The sequence below is a fragment of the Ovis aries genome, chromosome 7 (genome assembly GCF_016772045.2).
Source record: "Ovis aries strain OAR_USU_Benz2616 breed Rambouillet chromosome 7, ARS-UI_Ramb_v3.0, whole genome shotgun sequence".
Taxonomy (NCBI): domain Eukaryota; kingdom Metazoa; phylum Chordata; class Mammalia; order Artiodactyla; family Bovidae; genus Ovis; species Ovis aries.
Genome location: NC_056060.1, coordinates 24,801,030 through 24,812,577, shown reverse-complemented (window position 1 = coordinate 24,812,577; position 11,548 = coordinate 24,801,030). Strand labels below are relative to the sequence as shown.

Genomic DNA, 11,548 nt, shown 5'->3' with positions numbered 1-11,548 from the left:
TGCAGCTGCATGGACTGTAGCCTGCCAGGCTCCTCTATCCGTGGAATTTTCCAGGCACAAATGCTGAAATTGGTTGCCATTTCTTACTCCAGGGCATTATGCCAACCCAGGGATTGAACCTGTGTCTCTTAGGTCTCCTGCATTGGCAGGTGGATTCTTTACCATCAGTGCCACTTGGAAGTCCCAGAGGGTCAATGGCTCCACCGAAACACAGTTGTTGCTCAGTTCAAATCATGTCTTCCCCTTAGGGTCACTGTGATGTCCTGAGTATCTGAGCTTACAGAGGGGCACCGAATGGACAGAGACAAAGTAGGAATGAATTGTCCAAGGAGACACATGTGCTGTCAAAGCAAGAGATTTTATTGGGAAGAGGGGCCTGGATGGAGAGTAGTAGGGTAAGGAAATCCAGGAGAAATGTTCTGCATGGGATTGCAGTGTTGGGCTTTATGGTAATTGGGTTTACCTTTGGATCCTTCCTGGTGGAACATGTGTCAGTCAAGATGGAGTCCAGCAAGGATTCTGGGAAGTTGCTGGGCCTTATGGACAGGAATCTCCTCTCTCCTTTTGATCTTTCCTGTATTCTTCTGGTTACTGGTAGCTTGTTGGATTTGTATTCCTTACTAGACCCTCTAGTTTAAGATAACTCCTGTAAGTGATTACTATGATGCTGGGCTAGGGTGGGCAGTTACAGTCAGTGGTTCTGTTAGTGGTTCTAAATTGAAAGAAATTTAATTTAAAAATTCACTTCTTGATATATACCCAGAAGAATTGAAAGCAAGACCATAAACAGATATTTGTACATGCATGTTCAAAGCAGCACTATTCACAATAAACAAATGATTGAAGTGTTCATCAGTGGAAGGATGTGTAAACATGTGACATACATTTAATCAAATATTCAGCTCAGTTCAGCTCAGTCGCTCAGTCATGTCCAACTCTTTGAGACCCCATGAACCACAGCATGCCAGCCTCCCTGTCCATCACCAGCTTCTGGAGTCTACCTAAACTGATGTCCACTGAGTTGGTGATATCATCCAAGCATCTCATCCTCTGTCATCCCCTTTTCCTCCTGCCCTCAATCTTTCCCAGCACCACGGTCTTCTCAAATGAGTCAGCTCTTCGCATCAGGTGGCCAAAGTATTGGAGTTTCAGCTTCAACATCAGTCCCGTCAATGAACACCCAGGACTGATCTTCTTTAGAATGGACTGGCTGGATCTCCTTGCAGTCCAAGGGACTATCAAGAGTCTTCTCCAACACCACAGTTCAAAAGCATCAATTCTTCAGTCCTCAGTTTTCTTTATAGTCCAACTCTCACATCCATACATGACTACTGGAAAAACCATAGCCTTGACTAGATGGCCCTTTTTTGGCAAAGTAATGTCTCTGCTTTTTAATATGCTCTCTAGGTTGGTCATAACTTTTCTTCCAAGGAGTAAGCATCTTTTTATTTCATGGGTACAGTCACCATCTGCAGTGATTTTGGAGCTCCCAAAAATAAAGTCTGCCACTGTTTCCACTGTTTCTCCATCTATTTGCCATGAAGTGATGGGACCATATGCCATGATCTTCATTTTCTGAATGTTGAGCTTTAAGCCAACTTTTTCACTCTCCTCTTTCACTTTCATCAAGAGTCTCTTTTATGTACTCCTTGTGTGTAAAAGGGATTCCCTGGTTGTTCAGATGGTAAAGAATCTGCCTGTAATGTGGGAGACCTGGGTGCGATCCCTGGGTCAGGAAGATCCTCTGGAGAAATAAATGGCAACCCACTCCAGTATTCTTGCCTGGAAAATCCCATGGATGGAGGAGCCTGGCCGACTATAGTCCATGGGTCACAAAGAGATGGACATGACTGAGTGACTTCACTTTCACTTTTTACTTATGTGCAAAAAGTTAGATTCATGAACAATGTAAAAACCCCAAAGACAGGACCAAGATGGTGAAGTAGGAAGACCATAAGCTTACCTTCCCACTAGAACACATCAGACCTACAACTACGTAGAGAGGCACTTTTGCTGCAAATGACTTGAAGACTAGCAGAAAGGTTCTTCTACAACCAAAGCTGTAAAGAAAGGCCTGCATGGAGTCTGGTAGGAGGAGGAAATGCAATCTGAAACCAAGTGGGACCCTGTAGAGGCCTCTTTGTGTCCCATTTCTCATAGGCAAGACTCCAGCCTCCGTGGCCTTCCCTGAGTTCCAAAGGGCAGATTGCTAATCAAGAGGGAGGAGCAGCCAAGAAACCACCTGAAGACTTGAGAAACTCATCGGGATTAAAAGACCCAACCATCTGAGACCTGCACACAACCTAAGCTTGTCAGCAACCCCATCCTTGGGCACTGTTGTTATAAAACTCTTCATCAACTCCTCCTGGGTAGGGACACATAGTTTCTCAAGCCAGGAGCTGTGTTCCCCTTTGCCTGGTAAAGTAATAAAGCTATCCAAAAGGCAACCAAAACTCTCTCTGAGATTTGATTTGGCACTGGTGTAGACAGAAGCTGAGCTTTCAGCACCAAATCTCATCAAGACCTGTAAGTGACACAGAATAGGAAGGAGATATCACAAACTTGAAGATCCTCTCAGAGGAGTGACAGAATGAGTCATATATTAGACACCCCAGCACTGGGGCCTGACACTGAGAAGATTAACCCCTTTAGCTAGTTTGAAAGCCGGTGGGACTTGGTCCCCTGCTAAGAAACTGAGTTTCTACTATTGAAGAGTAAGAGCAAAGAGTCTTCCCTGGTGATCCAGTAGCTAAGACTCAGTTTGCAATGTTCAAAGATTCTGAGTGTTCAAAGATTCTGAATGCTGCTATGAAGATCGAAGGTCCTGAGTGCAGCAACTAAGATCCAGTGCAGCTAAATAATTGAGTAAAGAAAAGTTTTTTAAAAAAGAGTCAGAACAAAGACTTTCTTGTTTTCAGTCCCAGTGCAGAGACACCAAATTGATAACTGCCTAGTGTTCTGACCAGCCTGCCAGGACCTACCCCGTGTGCCCTCCAACACACATGGGGCTCCTGCTCTATCTCCTGCTCCAGTGCTGCTCCCCATTGCTCAGACTCATGTCCACTGAGTCAGTGATGCTATCTAACCATCTCATCTTCTGCTGCCCCCTTCTTCTTTTGCCTTCCATCTCTCTCAGCATCAGGGTCTTTTCCAATGAGTCGGCTCTTCACATCAGGTGTCCAAAATATTGGAGCTTCAGCTTCAGCATCACTTCTCCCAGTAAATACTCAAGGTTGATTTCCTGTAGAATTTACTGGCTTGTTCTCCTTGCAGCCCAAGGGACTCTCAAGAGTCTTCCCTAGCACCCCAGTTCAAAAGCATCAATTCAGGATGGGATTAAAGTGAGGTAACTTGACAGGGCTGGCACCTTCCACAGCAACCATGGTATATACTGGCCTCACCGTGTCTCTTACCATGACGAGTGTGTTCTGGAGCATCACTGGCTTTCCAGATGCTCTGATTCATCCCTAAGGATCCCAAGCAGGGAGTTGTTATCCCTGTGTTGGTGACCTGTTCCATTTGCTGCTATCTCTTTTGGCTGATTGCAATTCAGGCCCACCTCAACCCTCTCTTTGGACCACAGTTGAAAATGAAACATTCTGGTACCTCAAATATCACTGGCCTTGGGGAATTGTCTTGCTCACCATACTGAGTCATTGAGATCATGCAGAGAACTCCTCTAGATGAAAAAACACCTCCATACCCAGACCACATCCCTTGACTGTGGCCATCAGCTGCCTTAAATTTTCACCCACATTTGAATATCATATTCTACAATGTAGTGCTTTTTTCCTGTCGCCCTTTTTACACTTTGATGAATGATGTGCCTGTTTAAACTATGCTGCCTCTGTAAAATATTTATGTATACTCTTCTGAGATCTAAAGTGCTGTTCTCCTGAGAAATAACATTACTCTCTCCTTGGAATTCTGTGGATTTGAAGATGGCTCCTGCCTGCTCACAACATGAGAATCAGGAAAATGTTTAAAAACTGTTAGATGATAAAAAGTCTCCAGTGGGGCAGTCAGTAGGAGAACATGTTCAAGGGAAAATCTGTCCCACAAACTTATATCATAGTTTATTATACCAAAGTATGAATGAATTTCAAGATAAATTTCATATTTCTGCCATTTTTTGGAATAAATTATTTTTCTGCTTTCTATTGGGGGAAAAAAAGCATCAGTTCTTTGGCACTCAGCCTTCTTTATGGTCCAACTCTCACACCTGTACATGACTTCTGGAAAAACCAGAGCTTTGACTATATGGACCTTTGTTGACGAAGTGATGTCTCTGCAAGACACTGTCTAGGTTTGTCATTGCTATTGTTTCTCTTGTCTGAAGAGACTGATCCAAAAGAATATTGCAAAAGTTAACAAATGGGGCCAAACTTTAAAGTTTTTGAACTGTGAAGGAAACTATCAAAAAAATGCAAAAACAATCTATTAAATGGGAGAAGATATTTGTAAATGATATTTCTGATAAGGATTAATATCCAAAATATATAAGGAATTCATATAACTCAATAGAAAAAACAAACAACCCAATTAAAAAAGGGGCAGGGGACCTAAATAGACATTTTTCCAAAGAAGATGTACAGGTGGCAGGATTGAACATCAACATTTTAGGAATCAGTGAGTTAAAATGGATGGGAATGGGCGAATTTAATTCAGATAACCATTATATCTACTACTGTGGACAAGAATCCCTTAGAAGAAAAGGAGTAGCCAGTAGGAATGGAAAATGGCAATTGTTTTAGAAGACATTTCACATTTCCTACAAAACCAAACATACTCATTATACGATCTGGCAGTTGTACTCATTGGTATTTGCCCAAAGGAGATAAAAATGGATATCTACATAAAAACATGCCCACAGATATTTATAGCAGCTTCATTCACAATTGCCAAAACTTGGAAGCAATCAAGATGTTTTTCAATAGATGAATGGATAAATAAACTATAGTTACATCCAGAAAATGGAATATTATTCTGTACTAAAAAGAAATGAGTTAACAAGCCATGAAAAGATATTCAGGGACCTTAAATGTACCTTAAAGTCACACAACATTTTATGTCCATTATATCCAAACAAAGCTGGAAAAAATACATGTGAATGTGTGCGTGTGTGCTGCCAGGGTGAGGGGCGGTGTAATGTGCTTATAAAAGGAGATCATGAGGGATATTTGCCATGACAGAAATGTTCTGTACCTTGACTGTGTTAATGTCAATATCCCAATTTTGATATAGTACTGCAGTTTTACATAATATTATCATTGGAGAAGTGGGTAAACAGTACATAGATTACTCTTGATTATTTATTACATCTGCATGTAAATCTATAATAATCCCAAAATAAAAGATTTAATTTAAAAACACAAACAGAAAGGCTACACATTATATGCATTCCTTTACCTCAAAATTAAAGAATCATAGATATGGAGAACAAATCAGTAGTTACCAAGGGTGGAAGAGTTCCTTGGTGGTAAGGGAACAGTTCTGTATTTTGACTATCATAGTGATTACATGAATCTATACACAAGATAAAATTGCATATAACTACACCCACACTCACACTTCTGTCATTCAGCTGCTCAGTTGTGCCTGACTCTTTGTGACCCCATGAACAACAGCACGCCAGGTTTCCCTGTCCTTCACCATCTCCCAGAGTTTGCCAAGTTCATGTCCCATTGAATCAGTGAAGCCATCCATCCATCTCATCTTCTGCTGCCCTCTTCTCCTCTTGCCTTCAGTCTTTCTCAGCATCAGGGTCTTTTCCAATGAGTCAGCTCTCTGTATCAGGTGGCCAAAGTATTGGAGCTTCAACTTCAGCATCAGTCCTTTCAGTGAGTATTTAGGGTGGATTTCCTTTAGGATTGACTGGTTTGATATCCTTGCAGTCCAAGGAACTCTCAAGAGTCTTCCTCAGCACCGCAGTTTGAAAGCATCAGTTCTTTGGGACTGAGTCTTCTTTATGGTCCAACTTTCACATCTGTACATGACTACTAGAAAAATCCTAGCTTTGACTATAAGGACAATTGTCAGGAAAGTGATGTTTTTGCTTTTTAATACACTGTCTAGGTTTGCCATAGCCTTTCTTCCAAGAAACAAGCATCTTCTAATTTTGTGGTTGCAGTCACCATCTGCAGTGATTTTGGAGCCCAGGAAGAGAAAATCTGTCACTGCTTCCACTTTTTCCCCTTCTGTTTGCCATGGAGTGATGGAACCAAATGCCATGATCTTAGTTTAGACCCTTACATAGAACCTTTTATGGAACAACTGACTGGCTCAAAATTGGAAAAGGAGTATGACAAGGCTGTATATTATCACCCTTTTATTTAACTTATATGCAGAATACATCATGCGAAATGCCAGGCTGGGTGAGTTGCAAGCTGGAGTCAAGACTGCAGAAATGTTAACAACCTCAGATATGCAGATGATACCACTCTAGTGGCAGAAATTGAAGAGGAACTAAAGAGCCTCTTGATAAGAGTGAAGGAGGAGAGTTAAAAAGCTGACTTAAAACTCACACTGATTGCATGTAAAAACTGATGACATCTGAATGAGGCCTATAGCTTAGTTAACAGTATTGTTATTTGATATTGCACTGTAGTTAACATAGCATGCTACCACTGGGGGAAGCTGGGATGAAAGGGACCTGGGATTGTGTACAATTATTCAGCTTCCTATGACTTAAAATTATTTTTAAAATGATAAGTTTAACACAATGAATGAATGGATCTTTCCACTGATGTAGAAAGAGCACCAGGACATATTTTTTATGGGAAAAACAAGTCTCAGAATTAAAAATGTATAATATGATCAAATTTATGCTTTTAAAAAATCTATCTGGGAGTACACCAATCTATGTATATGTGGAAGAGAAGGCCTACGATTATACACAATAAACATATTGACCTGATTATCTCCAGGAGCAATTTTCAAAATGTTTAAAAGCTCAATGACATGAGCAGTAATCAGAAGGACTACTTTAAAATTAGACACCAGAGTGGATGTGAGAGTGAAACCGGACATTCACTTTCTCCTGCTTTGAAATTTTTACAATGAACATGCATTGTTTTATAATTTAAACTCAATAAAAATAAGCTTTAAATATAAATACATCATAAAAGGAATTAGTGTATGTCTCAGACAACTATATATTTGGGACGACTATAAAAGTTATATAAATTATGTGTAGATGTCAACTGGGTGTCAACATGGCACACAATTCAAAAGTCTCATAGATATGTTAAAAAGTAAAGTAGGGAATGGAAATTCTTTACTCTCAAAGGGGTGATTACCGAATCCTTTTTCCTTGGGAAGAAAGAACAAGAGGCTTCGCCAGCTCCTGGCCCTTCAGTGACTATTACTGTTTGATTATGGAAACAAACTGAAAGAAAAAAAAAAGATTAAAATAGAGTGTATTACAGCCAGTGTATGCATTCACTACTTCATTTTCTCACTATTGAACACTGTTCTGAATAATGAGAAGAGATGTCAAAGTTCAAGGGATACAAGTGAAGATGCGGAGCAATTGGGACATTTCTAGTAGGAATGCAAAATAATGTACCACTGTGGAAGATGGTTTGACAGTTTCTTCCAAAGCTTAAGAGAGACCCACCATACAACCCAGCATTCATGCTTCTGGGTATTTACCCAGCTGACCTGAAAAGTTATGTTCACATAAAAACCTGCACATGAATGTCTGTAGCGTGAATCTGACCACATTTCAAATCTGACCATATGACAAAACCTCACTGAACGGGATACAGGAAAAAAGAGATCTAAACAACTTAAATCTTTATGTAACCGCCCCCCATTCATATGTTGAAATCCTAATTCCTAATATGGTGGCATTAGGAGATGGAGCCTTTGGCAAGTGATTAGGACATGAAGATGGAGCCCTCATGAATGGCGTTAGTGCCCAACACTTCAGAGACAATTTCTATTCTTTATTTTTAATAATTTTCGTTTATTTATTTACTGGTTGTACTAGGTCTTCGTTGCTGTGTGGGTGTCCAGTGGGGACTGCTCTCTAGCTGCAGTGCTCAGGCTTATTGCAGTGGCTTCTCTTGTTGCTGAGCACAGGCTCTAGGGCACACAGGCTTCAGCAGTTACAGCACGAGGGCTCAGCAGTTGTGGTTCTCAGGCTGTGCATCAAGGGCTTAATAGTTCTGGCCCACAGGCTTCGTTGTTCCCTGGCATGTGGGATCATCCTAGATCAGGGATCAAACCCTTGTCTCCTGCTTTGGCAGGTGGATCCTTTACCACTGAGCCACCAGGGGAGCCCCATTCACCAGTTTTATAGATTAGGACCTGGATATCTTTGAGAGCCATTCAGCCTTCTGCAATCTTATGAGGAAAAAAAATCATTCAAGTTATTTATTCTAGCATTCATGTCTCGACAACTATATTTCCACCTACTCTTTTCATGTTTCTTCCCACTCCTGGTACTGTTTTCTCTTTATTCATTTTTTAGCTATTTTAATGGATTGTCCAACAAGTTCAAGGTTTTAAGTCTTCATTTATAAGTGCCTGCCTTGTTCACTTCAAGCAACAGAGACATGTTCCTCTCTTCAGGTACGATTTTATGAGCCTGTATCCAGTACAGGCTACACACGTCTTTCATTATGCTTTTTTCCCACAGTAGCTGGTATAATGCCTTACGTATGAATGTTTCTCAATTGCTTACCTGTAAATACATTTTACTCATTAACCATTCTGTTATTACTGTGCTTCCATAACAGGCCATCTCACATAATATCATCACATTTTTCCCCACTGGACCCAAAGGTCTACTCAGCCACTCTAGGCCTCCATGAATATACCTTCACTTTTATAATTAATTTACAGGTGACTGCCTGACATGAGGACTAAAACTAGAAAATAAAAAAATATATATGATGAATGTAATTTTGAACTGTGATTAAATTTACGTCAATATAATTTGCCACACATTAAGTGATGTTCATATCTATAATCATGTGTGGGTGCTCAGTTGTGTATGACTCTGCAAACCCCATGGACTGTAGCCTGCCAGGCTCTTCGGTCCATGGGATTTCCCAGGCAAGAATACTGGAGTGGGTTGCTCTTTCCTTCTCCAGGAGATCTTCCTCATCCAGGGATTGAAACTGCATCTCCTGTGTCTCCTGCGTTGACAGGTAGATTCTTCACCACTGAGCCACCTGGGAAGCCCAGCTACTATCATCAGTTCAGTTCAGTTCAGTCACTCAGTCATGTCCGACTCTTTGTGACCTCACGGACTGCAGCACGCCAGGCCTCCATGTCCGTCACCAACTCCCAGAGTTTACCCAAACTTGTGTCCATTGAGTTGGTGATGCCATCCAATCATCTCATCCTCTGTTGTCCCCTTCTCCTCCTGCCCTCAATCTTTCCCAGCATCAGGGTCTTTTCAAACGAGTTAGCTATTATCATAGTGCCTGGTAAATAGGCCCCAAAAGAAGCAGCTCATAAAAATGTTAACAATGAATATGATTTTTATAAAGACAGCTGAGCAATTTCAGAATTTTCTAAAGGAAGACAAGACAGAATTTCCGAAGCAGACACGGGAGTGATTCGGAGGCACTCCTCTGAAAGGGCTGGATGTGTTCCCAGAGTGAGTTCAGCAGTTCGTGCTGTTCTTGTCCTTTTCCACCTGGGCAACTCAGGGCTACGTGTTCCTTGAGCTGTGGATGAACAGGTTGCTCCACTGGGGTTGAAGCCAGGCCAGATTGAATATTGGCCTTTGAGTAAAAGCCTTGTGGGTGGCTGGCCTGGTTCTAGAAATCTGTCCAACTCATCACTCTTTATCTGAATAGTGACTTTGAATACAAGATACACAAAGAAGAAAACATAGAGTTAAGTGGTGCAAAGTCTGGAAGCCAAATAAGCAGAAGACACAGAGTATAAAAAGGCGACGTAAAGTTGAGGACACGATCTGATCCACAGAAGAAAACATGAAAGTCAGATGAGGAAGGGACAGAAGATGAAGGCAGAAGTAAGAGTCACTACTCTTGGTGGAGGTGTGTTTTGAGAGCCCATCTTCCCAACTTTGCTCCTCCAATACTTCCACTAACAGACTGCCTCCTGGGCCCAGCAGAGCTCTCAGAAGGGGCACTGATTGTGACAGGACAAAGAGCTCAGCCCACAGTTCTGTCATGAAGAACACGGAGTTCTTGGAACAGCCTGAGCTGGGGAGACAAGGAGAGCACACGCCAGCAGCATAGCCTGCAGCTCTCACACGCCCAGGGCTCTGCCGGCTCACCTGGCCCTGCTCTCTGACCTTATGCAAGACGAACCCCACGGCCTACTCAGACTCTCCCATGAGGTCCCACACTTAAAGTCATCAGAGCCAGCTCCAGTCTTATCTCTAATACACAGAACTCAATTGTTCTGGATTGAGGCCCAGGGATTTGTATTTAATATCAGTTCCTTAAGTTTTAAAATGTGTTCGGGTAAAGCTAAGAAGATGGAACAGAATCTCAAAGTACAGCGGATTTTAAGATATGTTTAATTCTCTCTCGTATATCAGACCCGAGTTGAACAATCCAGGTTGGCAAAATAACTCTGCCTCACACAATTGTTTGGGCACATGGGCTTTTGCTCCCCTTTCTCTGTGGCTATTCCTTGAACAAATCATCATCTTTATCAGCAGTCTCAACCTTTTTGGTTCCAGGGACTGGTTTTGTGAAAGATAATTTTTCCACAGACACAGGCAGGGGGCAGGGGGTGGGAGTGGAGCAGGGGCCTCTGTGGTTTGGAAGCAGAAAAGGTGAAAGTTTTCATGATGAAAGCTTACTGTTGTAGAATCTGAAATCTTCTGCCTGTTGTCACCATTAGGGATCTTCAGATGCTATTATGTTGAAGAGGTGACTGACTTTGAGGGTGAGGAGCGCTAGCACTCGGAAGGTCTAACGGTCTCTGGCATCTTCACATTTGACATCTTTCAGACTTCATAGTTTGATGATTAGGTAGATTCTGGGAGATCAAATCACCAAAGACTTGGAAGCAAGAGCTCCTGATTTCTTCTGAGAATTGGAAAGGTTTGGTCTTAATTAAGACCCTTTAGAAAATGCTCTTGATCTGGAAAGAGGTATCTGTTCTGCTGGGTCATTGTTCTTATTTCCTGATCAAGGAATAAATCTGTACTAGATTCTGAACTAGGCTGAACTTACTTTCTCTTGTTGTTGTTTAGTCGCTAAGTCATGTCCGACTCTACAACCTCATGAACTGTAGCCTACCAGGCTCCTCTGTCCATGGGATTTCCCAGGCAAGAATACTGAAGTGGTTTGCCATTTCCTTCTCCAGGGGACCGTCCCAACCCAGGGATCGATGTCTCCTGCATTGGCAGATGGTTTACCACTGAGCCACAAGAGACGCCTTACTTTTTCTTACATATTACCAAAAACCTCTATTAGAGCTAGTATCGTTATTGTCTCTGGGGCTAGTATGACATCACCCAGAGCTGAACTCTATAGTAGGAAAGAAGTTACTCAAATTTGAACCAAGTTTGAGCCAAGAGGAGACCTACTAGACTGCTCCACTACGGACA

The 11,548-nt window shown here is 41.8% G+C and overlaps 1 pseudogene; it reads left to right on the top strand.

Annotated features, from left to right (window-relative positions):
• Positions 1–3,381: 3,381 nt before the first annotated feature.
• Positions 3,382–3,660, top strand: LOC114114950 (V-type proton ATPase subunit e 1-like; annotated as a pseudogene).
• The last annotated feature ends 7,888 nt before the right edge of the window (positions 3,661–11,548 follow it).